The 21,404-nt window shown below is 41.5% G+C and overlaps 1 pseudogene; it reads left to right on the forward strand.

Moving 5' to 3' along the window:
* The first annotated feature begins 15,969 nt into the window (after positions 1-15,969).
* On the forward strand, positions 15,970-17,662 carry LOC143883598 (cytochrome P450 89A2 pseudogene; annotated as a pseudogene).
* Positions 17,663-21,404: the final 3,742 nt, after the last annotated feature.

Below are 21,404 nucleotides of genomic sequence, written 5' to 3' on the forward strand. Positions count from 1 at the left end.
CATGATGATTCTGATAGTTCTTTCAGAAATTAGAAGCTAGAATAAATTGGTATTCCTTTATGGATATGGTGGTAGAGATATTGGTCTCTACAGAAAAATCATCTGTGTTATCGTATTCCGACAAGGGTGTTGCTGGTGGTGTTATATTCCAATACCTGCAGTGCATTAGGATATGGGTGTGCGACAGAGTCTACCATTCTGGGTCTTGCTGGTTGTGAGTTTAAGATCTAATTCTTCCTTCTCCAGATACAACTTTTTCTTTCCTTGGAAATCCATAGTTTGCAGTTGACAAAAATATTTGAAGTCGAGGTTATCTTAGTTTTACTCAAATTTGAGATTCTTGTAATCAAAGGGGATTGGGAAAGGGTTAGATCTACAAGTTTTATTTCTGATTTCGAGGTTTGAGAGGTGTATGTGAATGATGTAAAGATAATTGGGATTAGGCTTTGTTGGAGTCTTGGCTTTTCTTTTAGTATCCAAAAGAGATAAAGGGCGATGAAGGCGCTAGCCCAAGCCCATCATTGGAGGGACTTACCCGGTCGTGGTAGTACCCTCTTTCCTTTTATTCCCTTTTTCTTTAGATAGAAGTTTCTTAGCTTTTTAGACACCCTTTGAACCTTTCCCCTTTCTCATCATTGAAAGGGCGATGAAGGCGCTAGCCCAAGCCCATCATTGGAGGGACTTACCCGGTCGTGGTAGTACCCTCTTTCCTTTTATTCCCTTTTTCTTTAGATAGAAGTTTCTTAGCTTTTTAGACACCCTTTGAACCTTTCCCCTTTCTCATCATTGGAAGGGCGATGAAGGCGCTAGCCCAAGCCCATCCTTAGGGGACTTGCTCAGTCCAAGTAGCACTCCTTTCTTCTTTTCAAAAGACTTGACCAGTCTTTTATATGTGTATCCCATAGACATTAGAAATCCATTCATTGCAAGGGAAATGAAAGAGTTCTCTAGAACCCTCTTAGGAGACAAGCTATGTCTCGTGCAGAAATGTCTTACCCTGTTAGGAGACAAGCTATGTTTTATGCAAAGAGTCGTTTTCTTTAAGAGACAGGCTTTGTCTCATTAGTGAGTCGCACGTAGGAGGCTTGCTTAGCCTCATCATTAGAAACTCCCTCCTTAATTGAAGATCAATTTGGTCTGGTAGTTATCCTAATCCTTTCATCATTGCAGGGGCAATGATAAGGTTACTTGGAGCCCATCTCTGTGTTTAGGAGACTTGCCCAATCTCACTAACACCTTTTTTTTATCTCCTTTTCTTTTAGGAGACTAGCCTAGTCTCATTTGCATTCCCTTATTGAGGTTGTGCACTAGTTTCAGAGTCTGTCCTTAGCTAGAGAGTCAGTCTTTCAGGAGTCAGTCCTATCATTATAGGGATTAAGATTCTTTCCAACCTCTCATCAAATCATGTTGTTTTTATCCACTCGTGCAAGGTATAGGATGCTGTCCAACCCTTGCAGAGTCGTGATTGTGTCTTTTTCCCCCGCAAAGTATAAGATGCTGTCCAACTTTTGCGGGATATCAGGAGTCTGTCCTCCCCTTATGATGATAGGTTTCTGTCATCTTGTGTCAAAAAACATCAAAAACATTTTAAAATCCAAAAATCTCAAAAATCTTGAGTCATAGGAGAGTAGTTAGGAATTCTGTTCCGAACTACGTTGGCTTGATCCCTTTCAACATGGTACGTAGTGCAGCTTGGGATTCACATCCCAAGTCCAACCAAACTTTCAAAAATAAACATCTCAAACATTCAAAAAAATACAAAAAATATTCAAAATCTTTTCAAAAAGATCTTTCTCCTAGAGTTAGTAGTCTGTCTTAGCTGTTTGGGATATTTTAGAGTTAGGAGTCTGTCCTGATTTGTTGATATGGTGTGTCCAGTCGTCTCAGTGTCCCTAGAGTTAGGAGGCCTCAAGTTGATCGGTTAGACATTTAGTCGAACCGATGGCTAGACGAGGAAGCATATAGTCAGCCCATAGTTTTCTTTAGGATGCACAGCCTAGTTACACATAGGATGTAGGGCCCACCTGCATTAGCTTAAGGCTAATCAACTTGCTTTAGTTAGGACATATAGAGAGTCCTAAAAATTACAATTCACTTGAACGTAAGCAATTGTGCAAAAAGCTTTAAAAATCAGTCGAGTCTAGGATAGCGGTTCTAGATGGTTAGGCATCGTAGTTTAGAATAGGTCATCGAACTATGTTGACTCCGATTCTTCCCGAGGCCGGGATACGTAGAGCAGCTGGAATGGACGGCCATCTTGGTCCGAGTCAAGTCGCATTAGAGTTTTAGGATTCATCTTTTCCAGTCATGTATAGAATTGAATTGTGTTGTGTGTTTTGCTGTGTTTTCTTACTTTCATGTACAGATCCTATACCTTTAGCTGTAGCATGCATGTGTTTGCACACCAGAACTCAGACACCAATTAAGTATGACACTCATAACCTAGCTATTATTAGGCGACACTTCTTTCATTTCTTTTATGTGTGCTTATTATTCATCTCCGAGACATGCATGATTAGATAGACGTCTTCTCGGAGGTTTTTGTTCCCATTTCATATGACTTTCGCCCAAAACTCTTCAAAATTATTAAGTAAATGGCATAAGAGACCAGATGTTTGCACTTGGGCGGATGAGGTGCTCTTTGGACCTTCCGAATTCGTAACCAGGCACGAACCTTTCTTTTATAATCTCTGGTTATCCGTTGCAACAAAGCATAGTATGGGATCCTTGGCCCACTTCCTTGGATGGCGACTCTTCTTTGTTTAAGGTACGCCTCGAATCTGGGCTAGTCCTCGAATCGAGAGGTATCTCACCCTTTTATCGCCACTCATGCTGTGAGAGGCACCTTCTTTCGAGAGTTCCTTGGTAGAGCTCTCTATTCACGTGGATGATCCTGAGACTGCTCGCGTGGGGGCCCGTCCTCCCGCCGCTCTCTCGGATCGGGGTCCACACTCTGATACGTGGCCCCGGCGTTTTTTAGGCCGAAGGGCATGACACGATAACAGTAAGTACCCTGATCTGTCACAAAGGAAGTCTTTGGTATGTCTGACTCATACATTCTGATTTGGTTGTATCCGGAGAAGGCGTCCATGAAGCTCAGTAGTTCGTGACCTGCGGTGGTGTCAATAAGCTGATTGATTTTTGGTAGCGGATAGCTGTCCTTGGGACATGCCTTGTTCAGATCAGTAGAATCAACGCAGGTCCTCCACTTTCCATTTGTCTTCTTTACCAGGACCACGTTTTCCAACCAGTCTGGGTATTGAATTTCTCGAATGAAGTCGGCCTTTAAGAGCCTCTCCACTTCTTCTTTTATCGCCTGCCGCCTTTCGAGGGCGAAATGTCTTCTTTTCTGTTTCACCGGCCTGCAGGTTGGGTCAACACCAAGTCTGTGCGTGCTGATCTCTGGGTCTATGCCGGGCATGTCAACGGGAGCCCACGCAAAGACGTCTGCATTGTCCTGAAGAAATTGGGTGAGGCTGCGGCGGGTGCTGCTGCTTAGAGAGGAGCCGATCTGAACGACTTTCTCACTATCGTTTTTGCACAGAGGGATGGAGATGAGTTAGATCGAGTAACTCAATCGGCAGCGATTCCACCGCATTTTTGCCCTTGAGTGCCATTGCATAGCACTCCCTGGATTGCGGTTGGTCTCCCCGGACTTCTCCCACGCCGTTAGGCGTAATAAACTTCATCTTCTGGTGGTACGCTGAACTGATGGCGCGGATCAGGTTCTGGCCAGGCCGTCCCAAGATAGCGTTATAGACCGAAGTGGCCCTCACTACCAGGAAGTTGATCATGGCGAAAGCATGGCAGGGCGGCTCTCCAACGAGGACTGGGAGTTCAATCTGTCCCTCCACTTTGACGACCTCTCCTGAGAAACCGAACAGATCTGAGTTTGCCGGCCTTAAGCGGTCGTCACCTATCATCATTCTCTCGAAAGCGTGATAGTACAAAATATCGGCCGAACTCCCATTGTCGACCAGGATTTTCTTCAACTCCCAGTTTACGACGAGCATGGTTAAGACCAGGGCATCGTCGTGTGGTAGTATCAGGTTGTTGAGGTCCACGTCTGAAAAGGAGATCTCATTGTCCGTCTTCATCTTCTTCCTGCATGTGTGCACGGCGTCGACTCGGCGTGCTTATGCTTTTCGAGCAGCAGATGATGTGCCACCAGTGGCCGGTCTGCCCATATTTGTGCTGATGACTCCCCTTGGCTGGGATCTGTGTGCCTCTGGTTGTGGACTAGATGGCGGAGGAGATTGACCCCGGGCAGGGGGCGGCTGTGACCGCCGAGGGCTCCGGCCCTGGGGACTTTTTTCCTTGCGTTCACTTCTGTGGTTGTCGCTTATGACATACTTCTTCAAGTATCCTCGGCCAATCAGCAGCTCGATTTCTTCCTTTAGCTGCCAGCATTCGTTTGTGTCGTGGCCGTGGTCCTTGTGGAACTGAGAATACTTCGACTTGTCTCTCCAATTTTCCTTGGAGATCATTCGGGTCGGCCACCTTACGAACTCTTCCCTACTGATAGCGGCCAGTATGTGTCTCCGGGAGGTGTTGAGAGGGGTGAAGTTCTCTTCCCTCCTCTGGGGGGACTTCTCTCTTCTGGCGGCCTTATCGTCCCTACGCTGCTTGGTAGGGTTCTTGTCTTCAGAGGTCCTCCTCCGATTTGAGTCCAGGGCCGCCATCGTCTCTTCCACGGATATATACTCTTCTGCTCCGGCCATCAGATCTGCCAGTGAGTGCGGGTTTCGGCGAGCCACTGACAGGCGGAAATCGTTAGATCTAGCACCCGCGAGAAGCGCGTTTGTGGCAGCTGAGGGATCTAGATTTGGCACTTGGAGTGCCTCCCTATTGAAGCGGCTGACGAATGCCTTCAGAGGTTCATTATCCTCCTGTCGCAAGGCCATCAAGGATGCTATTGTTTTCCTCGGCTTACGGCTGCTCATGAAGTGGCGAACCAGATCGTCCCCAAAGTCCTCAAAGTTGCTGATGGAGTTCGGTTTGATCCTTGAGTACCAGTCCCGAGCCGCACCAGTCAGTGTGGTCGGGAATGCTCTACAAAGGAAGCCGTCTGACGCGCCGTGGAGGAGCATCATTGTCCTGAATGTCTCCAAGTGGTCCATAGGGTCAGTGGTCCCGTCGTATTGCGAGACGGTTGGCATTTTAAATCCTCTGGGCGCTGGGGCACCCATGACATCGCCGGCGAACGACGTTCTGCTTGAGAATGCCCTCGAAGCGGGCCGGCTCTGATCCTTTGCCAGCTCTTCTATTCGGTGGTTCATCTCTTCCATCCTCCGTAGCATCGGAATAGCTCTACGGTCTGGTTGGTCCAGTGACCTGTTTCTCTCCACCGATTGACTCGCCGCGGAGCCGGACTGACTTTCCGGACTCCTACGATGAGGCCGGAGTTTTTCCTGCAGCGCGCGGTCTTCCTGGGCTCGGTGCTTTAGTTCAGAGCGAGACCGTGACCTCCGGCGGCGGTGAGGTTCTGTATGGGCGTGCCGGGCTCTGGAGTGTTGGACTTGTCTCGTGGAGTGGTGAGTCTGATCTTCATCGTGGCGCGCTGACTCTCCCCTGTGAGCGCTCGACCTTTCCTGTACAGGTCGTGGAGCTTCTGGAGGATGTTGGGGAGGCGCTTGGATCAGCTGCTGATACTGACCTACAAGGGCCGTCATCTGTTGAAAAAGAGCTTGAACTTGATCCAGAGTTGGCGTAGGATTGAGGTGGTCCGAACGAGCCGGGCTCTGTTCGGCTGTAGCAGAAGTAGCCACCACCTGCGAGGCGATTCGCTCACTTCGGGTCCTGCGAGGTAGCACGGCGCGAGTAGTCCGTGTAGTAGGTACCCGAGCATTCCTCCATCCTGCCATTTTGTAAAGGGATTTGAACATCTTTTAGTTCGGTGTCCCACGGATGGCGCCAATCTGTTAGGCCTAAAATCGGTAACAGATACGACAGTGACGTAAGAGCCGAGCTGGAGGACCCGAGGAGCCGAGTTGAAGGAGCTGAGTCCTGCGGAACCAAAGTGAAGGAGCTGAGTCCTGCGCAAGGAGCAAACGAGGTCAGAAGACCAACCCGGAGTGTTACTCCAGACAGGCCCTTCGACACTCAAGTCAGTATGAGCAGGAGTGCAGAGCTAGTTTTTAGAGTGGTTGAGAAGAAGTTATTATTCTTTTTTATGAGCTTTGGAAGCCCTTTTATAGAGGGAAACCTGGGGTAGTTGGGGAGTTATTATCCTAGGACAAGTGTCGGCCAGCTATAGGTTCGAGTTCACCTACTCTGCGGTAATTACCAAACTACCCCTGCTGACGCGGGATCTGCGGTGGGCCATCCTCGGGCCACGTGTCGACAGCTAATAGGCTGCTGTTTTTATTCCCCATCAGATGGGGTGCTCACTGCACCAATTGCTAGAGGAAGTAGAACGCACTGTTCATTCCTCTTGCTAACACACGACTTCACTAGTCGTAGGGTGTTCTTGGTTAGAAAGGAAAGATAAAAACATGCATAATCTCTTCTCCCTTCACCACAAGGCACTTATAACTCCCCAATTACACCTACCCAAAACATATGGAGTGCCTCTACCAATTTAATGCCCTCTTGAAAGCAACCACAAGAGGGGCCTTTGCCCCCAATGGACAACAAAAAGGGGTGCTGCCTCTATCATTTCAGCACAGAAGCATAAATAGTTCAAACATGGCCCATGACATAGCCTCTTTAACACTAGATGGCACCTTGGCCCGTATTCTAGAGAGGGTATCCCACTCCATATGCCCCACAAGTGGACCACCTGCACACGATCTGGCCCCACAAATGATGCCCAAACACACAAAAGGGGCCCCACACTGCTCAAACCTTGCACCTTTGTCTGATCTTCAGCCCACTGAGTGGTCCCACACGACCCAAACCTTGTGTTTCCATTCGATCCATAATACTTGATCAATGTTCCTAAAAAGGAACATTACAACTAGGACCGCATTTTGTAGCCACACATGGTGAGCTACGCTATTATATAAATAGGACAAGGCTCCTTAACTCTAGGCTTACATGTGTGAGGTACACATGTTCATCCTATGTGCAAACAAAATGACAAAATGAAGTAATATAAGGGGATAAGGCTGAGGTCCCCCTGGCCGGGTGCATGTTCGTTATACACCTTGAGTATCCCCCGATGTATTGAACTATGCCCGTTTTACATACGAAGTGTCCAAGAGCTGAGTGTACTATCAGTGCGGTGATGCCAGAGTGAGGACGGGTATAGCCTGTGTGCTCCTGCTAATAGTACCTCGAATAGGTCATCTCAAATCACATCCATAACATCCACAACAAAAATAAAACAATAAAGCAAATAATAATATGCAAAGGGATGAAAGTGAGTGTGTGAATTTATTTTATTACGCGCCTATTTGGTGCCCCTGGAATTCTAACGATAAGGTTTCCGTTTTAAGAAGTTTTCACCCAAAATTCTTTAAAATTAATCAAAATGGCATTTTATAGAGTTAGGCAAAATCAAGTAGTCCTCAGCAGAGTCGCCAGTCTGTGGGACCCTTGAGGCGGACGGCGGGATGGGACCCCGCTGGCCGTAGTCTTCACATGAGATGGAGAGCTCCGTGTGGCTCTCAGATGATGCCTTCACAGTATGAGTAGTGGCATGCAATACCACTTGATTTGGAATAAAAACTCGAAACCAGGTCGTACCTATATAAATGTCCCCACAGAGGTCTAAGGATCCAATGAAAAACTGAAAATAAGAGTCGCCATCCAGGATAAAGGCTTGGAACCCATAAATGAACTCTGTGAGATGGATAAAAGCATGTCCCAGAAAAAGAAAGGGTTCGTGCCTGGTTACAAGTGGGGAAGGTGTTAGGCACCCAACTCGCCCGAGAAAACTCGATCTCTAATTCCATTTTTATTAGTTTTAAAGAATTTTGGGTGAAAACATGTAATGGGAACCAGCATCCCCGAGTAGACGATCTATCTACAACACACATAGTTCGGGGATGCGCAATCACATCCACAAAAGAAAGGAAAATCATCCACAACCTAAGGAGGGTTGATATCAGTATCTCCAAACATTGGAAGAAATACTAGAGTTTGTGGTCTCCCCCTCTTAAATGTACAGACCATATATACAATGAATCAATAAACCTCACGTCACTCATGGAGAGGCAGGAAAGACTAGTGCAACTCCAATATCATGTAATCCTGATACATGTCTCCACTATAGCCTATCACATCTCATCTAAGAAAGCCATAAACATCCACATACATGCTACAAGCTAAGCAGAGAAGCAGATAATAAACATATATCATGAGATGATGATAAAGAACTAATAAGCAGGTAACCGAGAGATAGAATAATCAAATAATCTCTACAGAAGGGGAGAGATACCTAGACAACTTCTTAAACTAGAGGACAGAATCCTAAACTAAAGGACAGACTCCTAGACTAAAGGACTGACTCTTAAACTAAAGGACAGACTCCTAAACTAATAACCCCTAGGGGAGTGCCAACTAGACTAAGCAAATCTCATAGGAGAAGAGAAGACAACTGGGGTGGGCTCCAAGTGACCTTATCATTGCCCCTGCAATGATAAATAAGGTATAATCTAAAAGACTAAGTTAGTCTTCAATTAGGGAGAAAGAAGGGGGAAAGAAAGAAGTTTCTAATGAGACTATGCAAGTCTCCTAGGGGTGGGCTCCAGGTATCCCCATCACAGCCCTTGCTATGATAGATGAACTAATGTCTAAGGGTATCTAAGAGACTAAGCAAGTCTCATATAAGAGATAGAGGAAGGAGGGGATGCCATAGAGACTAAGTAAGTCACCTAGGGATGGGCTCCAAGTAACCTTATCATTGCCCCTGCAATGATAAATAGGATAGCTAAATGACTAAGTTAGTCTCTAATTAATCATAGGGGGTGTTCTATTAATGAGACTAGATGAGTCTCCTAGGGGTGAACTACTAATGAGACTAAGATAGTCTCCTAAGGGTGGTCTCTAAGTATCCCCATCACAACCATTGCTATGATAGAGGAACTAATGCCTAAGAGTATGTGTCTAAAAGACCAAGCAAGTCTTATAAAGGAGAGAAGAAGAAGGGGATGCTATAGAAACTAAGCAAACCCCCTAGGGATGGGCTTTAGGTATTCCTCTCATAACCGCTGTTATGATAGAAATAATTAGGCAATAAGACTTTGTTAGTCTTCAAACAAGGTAAGGAAAAGAAAGAAGGGGTTTCTATTGAGACTAAGAAAATCTCCTAAGAGTGGGCTCCGAGTGACCTCATCACAGCCCTGCAATGATAGATGCCTAGGCTAACAAATAGAGTAACTCTCTAAACTAATAGACATGATCCTAGGAAATGATCTTAAGAGGTGATTTCTAAAAATCAATGAAGGTTTTGAATTTCAACTAGAACCTTGGAAACAAACCTCAAATATAGTGCAAATCTCTCATCAAGCCATAAGGCAATGGAACAAAATATCGTCAACATGAAGAAATTCACATGCTAATCTAATAGCCTTTTCTTTCACATAAACACCTAAATTTACTTCAAATTATTTTAGTAATGCATCTAGCTAAACAAGAGAAACCATATGCCTTTTCAATAACATCTTTGCATAAAGAGTAAGCTTAACACTGGGCTATCTATGCATTCAAACTTTCACTAATATTCGATAAGACATCAATATTAGCATACAGATGCAAGTGAAAAAAAATTGCATTTTATAACCCCAAGGCTTTATGAAATCTGATAACTACATTTCTATTTTGAATCTATATGATTACAGAGCCAAAGTATCACGTATACTAAAGTTTTGAATTCCCAGAATTATGAAATCTAGCTAACATCAGAAATATATTAAGGTTCTAAAATAAATTTGTCATGCTAAAGCTTTGAATACACACAGTTATGAAGTCTAATATGAAGTCCAATATCATAACAAGTAGCTAACAGGTGATGAAGTTTTGAATCTCACAATTATAAAGCTAATACTACATCAGATAATTATTACATAATAAGGTTTTAAATCATACTATTTTGGAGCTAATATCACATCAAACAACTGTCATGCAATGGGATTTTGAGTCATATAGTTATGAAATCTAAAAATCAATTTTTAACATGTATTACCACATCTCAAAGGCACCTTCACCATTACACATTCAATCCTATTTATATGCTCATTACAACTGATTCATGAAACGAACAAAAGAAATGAATTATCAGACTATTTAAAACTTATGCAATCATTCAATTCCACTTATATGCAAGATACAAACCATGCATGACATAAGCAAAATAAGACCATTTTCAGGCTATAAAACCAATGAAAATCATTCAATTTCAATCTCATGCTTAACTGGAATAATACGTTCATACATATTAAATAATTCTGAAATCACTGTAGTAGAATGTATATACAATTGTTATTTGGATATCGAAGCATGATATGCACAAACTAGAAACAAGAAAACTATAATCAATTTATCATTTCTTTAACATACTCGAGTATATCAACCAAAAATTATATAACATCATTTAAACTCATCTTATTTCAATTGCAATAACTTTTCGAAGAAAGCAAAATCTTTTAGGAAACTCTTTAGGATACAAGAAATATGATGCTTAAACACACTTATCGAAACATGATAGTATCTACATTTTGAAGATTGATGCAAGCTAACTTAACAGTATAATTGCCAAGACATCTACCATTTGAGACTTTGAATATTCTCATTGCTTTTATTAGACATACAAACTCTCCCTAGCCATTTACATTCCAAAGATATCAAATATTCAAGAGTGTTTTTAGCAGCTAAACTAGAGAATAACTTGAATATTCCTATGTCTTTATGAATTAACAGAGAACCATATATTCCTTCTCTTTTTTTATTTATAATACTACCAAACTTACAAAACACTTCCAGGTTAACTGAACTGAAAAACTAAATAGGACTGCACAAATAACAATACAAATGTTCAGAACTACTATCAAGCATCACCTTTACCAGCTTCTTTTTATATCTATCTAACTAAATATTTTAAATACTCATGTAAACAGATTGGACAAGGAACCAAAATGATTAAAATAGTTATTAAAATCCAAAAGAAATGTTTGATTTTGCATGCTAATCAAATTTGCAGAGAAAATATGGCAATATCAATATGCTCGATCCAATACTACACCATTTTATCAATTGTTACTTTATTTCATCCCCACAAATCGCATGAAAAGAGAGATCGATAGCTGTCCAAACACTCATATATCCAAATATTCATATGAAGCACTATTCTAAATAACCACATTAGCAATCACAGGTTCATTAATTCTTTCCAAAGGATTTGAATTTCACGGCCATATTTGCAAGCTATTGGACAAAGGCTTGTTTACACTAGAATTAGACAAGGAAATTCAACTGAACAAAGTCAAGACAAGCAAAAACAACATGTGTATTTCTGAATTTCCCAACAAGAATTCAGAAATATGAAAAATACACAATTATCACACAAAGAATCACAAAATCTGTAATCAGTAAGTCTGTTTGGTTGCCAGTAAATTTTTTATCCTAGGAGCTTTTTAATCCCAACAGTGAAGTCAACGGAATTTGCTAGGTTTTTTTCCCTACAATTCCTAAGATTCAAGCCAAAATTTAGGGGTGTCATTACCAAATATGGGAAGGGAGGAGAGAGAGGGAAGAGAGAGAAAGAGAGAGGACATCATTCCCTAGGAAAGAAAAAGAGGGGACAAGGAGTCCATGTCATACTCATAATCAATCATTACAAGAGTGGGAATAAAAAAATTCTAGTGCTAGAAGGCAACCAAATATGGGATGGGACAAAAATTTTACTAAAAACTTCTTACGTTTTAAATTTTACTGGCAACCAAACAGACCAAAAGGATCATGAACTTTGGCTCAAAATAAGGAGTGTCTCGGTATCAAGATCAATCCATAAACACAGAATATCACGAAGTGAGTTTAAGATCCAGGATAAAAAAAAAAACATTACCAAATTTGTTTGTAATCGTATGAGATCGAAACTGAAGTCTATTTATATTACAAAGCACTATCAAATTGTTTTGTAATCACAAAACACTAAAAATGAAATCAATTTAAAAAAAAAAACTCAAAGCATTTCCAAAGTTGTTTGTGATAACAGAGTGTCAAAATTAAAGTCGATTTGTAAGGATCAAACAATTCCGAATGAATTTGTAATCACAGCACATTACACTGACATAAATCGTGACTTGGTCTATTTGTACTCTCAAAACATCCAAACATAGTTAAAGACAACTGATCATCATAATACTACCTTATCAATTTTGCTTGCACAGATATAAATTATATCAACTACTAGCAAATTATCAAATCCAGAAATGCATCAAACTATCATCCAGTAACAGATCAAATCCAAAACTTTATATGATCCAGGAAAAATAAAAGCACAAAATATTAAATCATTATGATGAAGTTTAGTGAGTTTACCTGAAAAGAAGATGATCAGAAAGTGAAAATTGACTCCAGCAAGGTCATTAGTGAAGAAAATATTGAAATTTCCACCCAAAATGCTTAAAGCTATGCTTGAATCGATTGATTCGAGTCAAGGTAGTCCAAGTCTAGATAAAAATTTGCCGGAGCTGAAGTAAAATGGCCGGATCTAGCTCAGAATTGGTTAGATCTGAAGTTTGAGGTTAAAAGAAGGTAGATCTAGGGCTAGGATTACTGATAAGAGCTGGATCTAAGATTTCTAGGTTATGGATGAGGCTTTGCTACAAAATAAGGTAGATCTTAGGCTCTTTAAGGCTAAAGCTAGGGTTTAAACATGAAAGATGAAGTTAAAAACAAAGAGAAACGATTTATAAGGGAGATCAAAGGTCAGCCGGAGCTCCGGCGAGCTTAGATCGGAGAAGATGATCGGTGAGGCAAAAAAAACCCTAACTTTTCTCTCTCTAGAAAATTCTCAAAACCTAGAAAATAAGGAGAATTCTTACAAATATCCACCCCTCTCTCTTATTTATAGACTTTTTTGTTAATTTTCAATCCCATAAGTTTTCTGGACAGCCCCCTTTTGAAGTAAATTTTACTTTGCTATGTTGTAGAATGGGGTGATCTTAGGAACAAAAGCTTAATAAGAGATTAGGTAGGATAATACACCCCCTTTTTCTAGGTAGCTTACATCCTAAGCTGAGGTGCTCTTCATTCTTGGCTAAGCTCACCTACCCCTTTCTGCTCTAGTGTATTAGCTGACTAGATAATTGGATAAATCACTCCCTTTTTACACTACAATTCTAACTAGGCTTGTCTTATTAGGTAATTTTTGGAACAAAATTTTGCAGAGACCTTATTGGGATCCTAACCTACCCTAGGATGAATTTTGAAATACTAATTCACTTATTTGAATGATTTTTATTCAAACAAATTGGTTTAGGGTCCGGTCAAAATGGGTTGTCTACAAATTTCTACGAATCTCAGACAGCTTCCATTAACACTAGCATGTGCTTATATAAAACACTTTGAGATAAACATTGGAAGAGATAGATAGGATCTAAGAAGATCATCCTAATCCTACCTTACCTAATATGTTCTATCCACCACACACAATCCAATGGTTATATTAGAAATTCTCTAATAGGGTGGGGTGTAGGGGCTACCTTCTTCTTCTTCTTCCTTTTCTTGGTTGGACGTCGGGGGGATGTACTGTGGGCATCTGACGGGTGGAAGTCCAGGAGAGAGAGAGAGAGAGAGAGAGAGAGAGAGAGAGAGAGAGAGAGAGAGAGTGAGTGAGAGAGAGAGAGTTTTATCTTCTTTTTTTTCCGACGGTTGTCAAAAAAACTCTCGCCGAAAAATGTGTTCCCGGATTGTAATTATTATCGTCGGTGTGTTAGATGCTAAAGTAGAAAAATTAATCAGCGACGGGTCATAACCGTGGCCTATTTCCCTTTGCCGTGATATCTTCCTGTTACGGTAACGACGAAAATAATTATTAGCGCTAAAGTCAAAATCTATATTCACGACGGTTAATATCTGACGAGAAATGAATTTAATAGCGATGGCATGCCCTAAGGCTATGTTCACTGTTTTCCCAGGAAAGGAAAAGAAAATATTTCCCTGGAATCTGACTTGGCATTAGGAAAAGAAATCTAGGGAATCTGTGCAGGAAAAGGTTTCCCTGGACTGTTCACTTGCGCAGGAAAATGTTTCCAGGGAAATTGCTTGCCCTTCTTTTTGCACTAGTTTTCCAGGGAAACGAAATCTGTGTGTTTTTGGTCAGAAATGAAATCCCTAAAAGGGAGGAAAATAGGCTTTTCCATGTCATTTTTTGACTTATTGCAAAAATTCCACATGTATAATTCTATTTTCCCTGGAAAGCAAGTGAACACCAGGATTCTGTCTCGTCAAGGTCTTGTCAAGGAAAAAAGATGTTGTTTTCCAGGGATATGCTTTCCAGGGAACGCAAGTGAACATAGCCTAAATGAAAAATATGGCAGCAACTACTTGTGGGAAAGACAATGTAATCAATGTCGGAAATTATCAGAGACGGTAAATTTTATCCGTCGCTAATAAGTTTAGGAAAAAAATATTAAATATATTTATTTGATTTTATACACCGACAGTTAATCACTAACCATCGCCGTAAAAATACATGTAGCGCCGGTTTAAAATTAACGGTCATCAATTATGATTAATTAGCGACAATAAATTCTGTCGCCATCATTTTTTTATTTTAGCGATGGTTAAATGGCAATTGCAAAATTGCCGACGGGATAGGCCCGTTTTCTTGTAGTGACAGTTGATAAGTATGATGAAAAAGACATCGTAACGATGATTTTTACTCATTGTGTTTTGCATGCCTCAATTTTACTAATGGATGGGACCGTTGATCACATGGGCATCGCAGATGTGTGACCACTTGGGTCTTCATGACTTTGAGCCATTGAGTTTTGCATGCTCTTACTAATGGATTGGGACTGTTGATCTCATAGGCCATCACAAGGGTGACCCACAAGGGTGACCAAGGGTTCGGATAGTCCGATGTGAGATTTTCAAACAGTTAGGATCACCAGGTTAGTATGGCCCGCCTGTGACTTTTGGCTACAAATATATTCCGAGGATGACTTTTGCATGAGAGAGCACTCACCTCAATCTTACCAGTTATGATGTCTTTTTCATCATGCTTGATCAACGGTAGCCACTCAATCTTACTAGTTATGATGTCTTTTTCATCATGCTCGATCAACGGTGGGATCTCGGGTAATAGGCCGGAATTGTTATTGTGATATTCATAGTACACATGGCAATGGGTCCTGTTGTTTTCCTTACGATTGGTCTTAAAATATACAAAAAACAGTAAGATGGTTGTCGAGCTCGTCTCTCACATATACTCTTTGGTCCTGACTATGCCATTTTTATGTCATTGGCTTCATTGCACTTGAGAAAGTCTTGATCCGATTATCCTAGGGCCATCATTCATGGAGCCTTTTTTAGGGTTCATCAAATAAAATCTCTTACAAATAAAAGCTAAGAGGACGGTTTTCATATTCTTTTTTCTCTTAACCATGGGATGCTCATCTTTCAAGATCAACGCCTAGATATCACTTACATGTAAGTTAAGATGCACGGTCCTGGGTAGCATCACTTCATAGTAAGTTATTAAAGTCGCACTCTGCGTAGTTATCCAAAAAAAGATAATTTCCTTCCAATAAAAGGGTGGCACTAATGAAAATAATATTTCGGTGATTATGTTCCGATCCTTTCACCCGTTCCCGAATGGGCCCAGAATTGCCTGTGGGCATTCTAGAAACACATTCTAGAAGCATAGATTTCCATTTTAGCTTGATATTTAATTATAATTACTCAAATTCATCCCTCTCCCGATCACACTGATATGGACGTTTATCTCTAGGCAATGGCTTATAAAACGTCCCCTCCATGCATGAAAATATTTGTGCTCTACCTTTTGTTTTCTCTACCATGGAGATGTGGTTCCTCATCTTTCTCTCCCTCTGTCTAAGCATTTTCTTCATATTTCTCATTCCTACCATAGCCAACAAAAAGCAGAGAAAGGTCCCACCTGGTCCTCCAACCCTCCCCTTTCTAGGCAATCTCCTCTTGCTAAGTAGAACTCTCTTCGACATCGAGCCTCTTCTTCGACAGCTCCAGTTGAAATACGGCCACATCGTCACCATCCACATTGGTCCGCGTCCATTCATCTTCATCTCCGACCACTCCCTTGCCCACCAAATGCTCATCCAAAAGGGCGCAGCATTCGCCGACCGACCTCCACCAACCGAAGTAGAATGCCTCTTTAACGGCAACTGACACAACATCAGTTCTGCACCCTACGGCCCTCTCTGGCGCCTCCTCCGTCGCAACATCAAGTCCGAAATTCTAAACTCTTCTCGCGTTAAATCTTACGCCTCCGGTCATGAATGGGTCCTCAATCTTTTGATAAAAAAGTTCAGATCTGAATCTGAATCCAACGCAGGAACGGTCCACGTTCTTGAGGGATTTCAATACATCATGTTCTGCTTGCTCTTACTTATGTGTTTTGGTCAAAAACTCGATGAGGATTTTGTCAGAAAAATTGAATCCGTGGAGAACCGGCTGATACTTAGTGTCCCAGGACTCAATATTTTCTCATTCCTGCCTAAGATTGGAAAGATCCTGTTCCACAAGCGGTGGAACGAGCTCTTAGATATTCTTCAAAAACAGCAAGAGATGTTCCTTCCTCTTATTAGAGCCTGTAGAGAAAATAAAAAGAAAAACCAGTTGGACGACAACGAGAAGGACAAATACTTTTTGTTCTCATATGTTGATTCCCTTCTAAGTCTCGAGCTAGATCCCGGGCGAGGGGGGAAGGAAGTTGACGGAAGGGGAGATCATCTCCCTTTGCTCGGAGTTTCTAGGTGCGGGGGTAGACACGACGTCCACGGCTTTGGAGTGGATTATGGCGAATCTAGTGAAGAACCAGGAGATACAATCCAAATTGTTCGAAGAGATTAAAGGGGTGGTGAAAGAAGAAGACACATTCAAAGAAGAGGACTTGCAGAAAATGTCGTACTTGAAAGCGGTGATCATGGAGGGGCTACGACGACACCCACCTGCGCACTTTGTGCTGCCACATTCGGTGACGGAAGAGATGTCTATAGAAGGCATGTGATACCGAAAGACGTGATTGTGAATTTTATGGTGGCCGAGATGGGTTTGGATGGGAAGGTGTGGAAGGATCCAATGGAGTTCAGGCCGGAGAGGTTCTTGGAGGAGGAAGAAGTAGATATTGCGGGGACTAGGGAGATAAAAATGATGCCTTTCGGGGTGGGGAGAAGGATATGCCCGGGAATGGGTCTTGCCATACTTCATCTGGAATACTTCGTGGCGAATCTGGTGAGAGAGTTCGAGTGGAAGAAGGTCAAGGAAGAAGAAGAGGTTGATCTGTCGGAGAAGCTGGCATTTACCTTCGTCATGAAAAATCCCTTGAAAGCGGCCATTGTTCCAAGGGAAAACTAGACAGGAAGTGCAGTTATCATTTCTTAATGTTTGCAAAAAAGGGGATAATTAATTGAAGAATATGGTGGGTGATAAAAGGACAATTTTTGAAATGAGTATTTGTTATTAGCATCGTTTCTCATTATGTATTTGTTGATAATTTTAGAAAGGAAATGAATAATCGCTGTTCTCAATATTTGGTTTCCTTCATAATATGTTCCAAAAAATGGCCAAGTACTAGAAATTGTCTCGCATTAGATTGTGGTACTTGAAATCAAACATTTAGGCTCCGTTCTGTTTCATTACTTGTCTTGGATTCCAGGGAGAAAACACATTTTTTCCATTCAAATGCAATTTTCGTGTGTTCTATTGCCTTTAAAAAAGGTGCAAGGAAAATTACGTGTTTTCCTTGTCGGCCCACATGGGTGGTTCTTTCCCGCGCCTAGCGGCTAAAATTCTATGCCCAAGCAGTGGACTTTGATATTTTCTAGAGGAAAATGCTCTCTCTCTCTCTCTCTCTCTCTCTCTCTCTCTCTCTCTCTCTCTCGCACGCGCGCTCACTCTCCTGTTGCATGTGCTCCCGGATCTAATCCCTATTTCACTCCATCATTCAAGGAAGCTCTGTTCAATCGCAGTTTCTGGTTTTCGCCTGCTCCTAATGCTAAGCTGGACATTTTCAGATGATGAGGAGCTGCTTCAAGGTTAGGGTTTCTACAACTAGGGTTTTTGCATCTATGGAGGTTCGGATCAGTTTTTGTTAGAGATTTTCAAAATAAAAATTGATTTTGAAAATAAAAGTGTTTATATTTTGGAAAATGGCCGGGTGCTTTTTGAAAGAAGTGAAAAGTGCTTTTGGAAAGGTCAAAAGTTTAGTTCCACATTGAAAAGTGAGAAAAGTTCATCGAGAAGGGTTAATAAGTGCGTGTTCGGCAACACTTATCATTCTCGCCCAATTAAACGGGCGAGAAACGGGTTGATGAGAATCTTAGAAATGACTATTAGTCACTCCAAAGAATCTTTGCTTTTAGCCTAAAAAGAAGGCAAAAGTTTAGAAACGGGCTTAGTGGGCCGGATTGCCGAACACAACCTTTTGAGATACTTTTGTGCTTTCACATTCTTAACGCCTAAAAAAGTGGAGAATGCGGTTATTTAATGGTTGCCGAACACACCCTAAGCATCTCTCTCCTTTTCATTGAAATTCAAAAGTTTTGCAAATGTTGGGACCAAGGGACAGTGCGCTGCAGCCATTTCAAAAAAAAAGGGACAGTGCGCTGCAAATGTTGGGACCATGTGAGAAAACTCTTTGAGCCATTATTTGAATATCCACGAGGTAATAGACTAGGAATTCTTTGAAAATGTTTGAGAGACTTTGAAGTGAGCTTGATCTCGTGAATCCCCCTTGAAGAATCAATTTTTTTATTTCTTTCTTCTTTGTATTTGGTGAGGACACTTAATCAACCTTTGGTCTCAAGGCTTGGGGATAAAGTCTTGGACTGGTGGGAAGGCACCTTCATCAACTCTTGGAGCTTGTAAGCTTGTAAACAGTTTGGTCTTCACCCGGAAGAAGACTATGATAGTAGAGCCATTTTGCGGCTCCACCAATATTAAAAAAATAGGGATTTGCTAGGCAATTTCGTGGAAAGCCATTTAACGGCTGACTTTTGCATGAGGGAACAACAACCATAGATGAATCAACTGAATAAGACAATATCTGCTGAAGCGTGAGCCAGTGTGCCTGTTCTCTCGTACAAAAGTCAGCCATGAAATGCTTTCCCCGAGATTGCCTAGCAACTCCCTAAAAATTATATACGTGATGGATTCCAAAAAAGAGGTATTAAAGTCCCATTTTCAAATAAAATTAATTTCAACAAATAAGAACTAATTTTGGTGGCAGTCTACGAGGCCCTAAAAGAGGGCATTCTCTGCTCTTTTAGTGACAAAAAACGGAAAGACTACTTTGACAACAAAGCAATGAGAATAGAGGGCAACCTAATATGGATGCCACAAAAATTAGTATATATTTGCAAAATAAAATCCAGTTCGGATGCCGAGAAGATTTTGATTTGGATTTCTCACATTTGCAGCCCTTTTTGTGTTGTGATTTGGATCTAGATCAAATCCTTTGATTACCAAATCGGCGGCGGACAGTGAAAAATATCAGATTTCCAAATATGCTATGGAAATAAGTAAGAAGATTTGACGTAGGGGGGTCAAATAAATCGTATAATGACACAGGGGTCTAGCTATAGCCAAAATGACATAAGGGGGTCAAAATTTGGTTTTTAAAATTTTCAATGACGAGAATGCCCTTGTGGCAGAAATAGGTGATATGACTTAAAAGTATTTCAGTTTCCCTCTCTTTCTCTTCCCTCTTCTCTCTTCCCTCTTCTCTCCTCCCGTCTGTGTTATTTTTTTTCCGTCCTCTTCTCCAGCGATCTCTACGGCTCTGTTTGGTTCGTGAATCTCGGCGGGAAGGGGAAGGGGAAGTGAAAGGGGATTTGTGCAGAATGGCAATGAAAGGACCTTATGGGGGTGGGGTTTTGAAATAACGTTTGGTTGTAGGGATGCTTACTAGGATTTTGTTGGAACTAAATTCCCAAATGCCATTTGATTACAAGAATTTAGCGGAAGATATGCGACGAAGCAGTGCGTGGAGCCTCATCCGTCGTTTGAGAAGGCCATTCCTGTTGAAATTCTAATACAGAAACTCGGTTTTGGGGGTTTGCCATTCGGTTCTCATTGGAGAGCCACGTGGGCCGACCGTATCCCGACATTGTTGTGGGTGTTTTGACCATCGGGTTTTAAAAACACAACCAAACGACGTGCCGGCATCTAAAATTCCCACGAAATTCTAATGAGATGCCTCATTTTTGACAACCAAACAGAGCCGTAGGCAATCTCTCCGGCGATCTCGACGAAGGTGAAGCACGTATGAAACCTGGAAAACAGTAAACCCTACCTGGTCTCAGTTTATTTTTCATGATTTGTCTTCGGTGTGAGTACGAAGTAGAGATGTAGTTTGTAGTCAGTTGAGAAATTTGTATTCCACTACAACAAAACCGGCCTTTCCCTACGGGAAAAACCGTAGGGAAAAGTATCAAACTCCGTAGGGGTAGACCTTTCCCTACGGATTTTGCCGTTCCCACCTTCCGTAGGCTAGGTGGGGGTAGGGAAAGCCTTTTCCCTACGGATTTTGTGTGCCGTAGGGATATACTACTTTTACCTACGGAATAATCCGTAGGGGAAGTGTTGAACATTCCCTACGTAAATGCATAACGCCGTAGGTAAAGGTGTGTTTATTCCTACTAAATATCCAGAACATCCGTAGGGATAATGTGATTTTCCCTACGGTGTTTCATAAAATCCGTAGTTAAAATGGTGTTTCTCCATACGGAATATCTAAAAACTGTAGGTAAAATATTTTTTCCAATTAGTTTTCCTTACTAAAATTTAAAAACCCGTAGGGTAAAGAGGGATTTCCCTACGGATTGGTAAAAAACAAGTAGGCAAAAGGAGTTTTTCCCTACATATTTTCAGGAAAAAAGTAGGAAAAAGGCACTTTTCCCTACAGACAAGTTAAACTCAGCCGTAGCTAAAAGGTTCTTTCCCTGCATAAATGCAAAATAAAATCTGTAGGGATAGACTTTTCAATTTTTTTTAAAAATTCATTATAAATAACCATTTCGAGTGACCTATATGATACCTGTACTTTCCACAAACAATCTAAACATATTATCAAAATTTCTATTATAACACCCATTTCCCACAACATATAAAAATAAAAAAAAGTTATCTAAATTTAGAATATTTATGAATTCACGATTCGTCCATAGCTAACATCTTATAATTGTTACATCAACAAAATACTACAATGTTCCGAACCACATATCAAAACAAAATACTATAGTATTCCCATCCAC

Source organism: Tasmannia lanceolata, unplaced genomic scaffold (genome assembly GCF_043159265.1).
Source record: "Tasmannia lanceolata isolate RefF3 unplaced genomic scaffold, GAP_Taslan_0.1 ptg000008l, whole genome shotgun sequence".
Classification (NCBI taxonomy): Eukaryota; Viridiplantae; Streptophyta; class Magnoliopsida; order Canellales; family Winteraceae; genus Tasmannia; species Tasmannia lanceolata.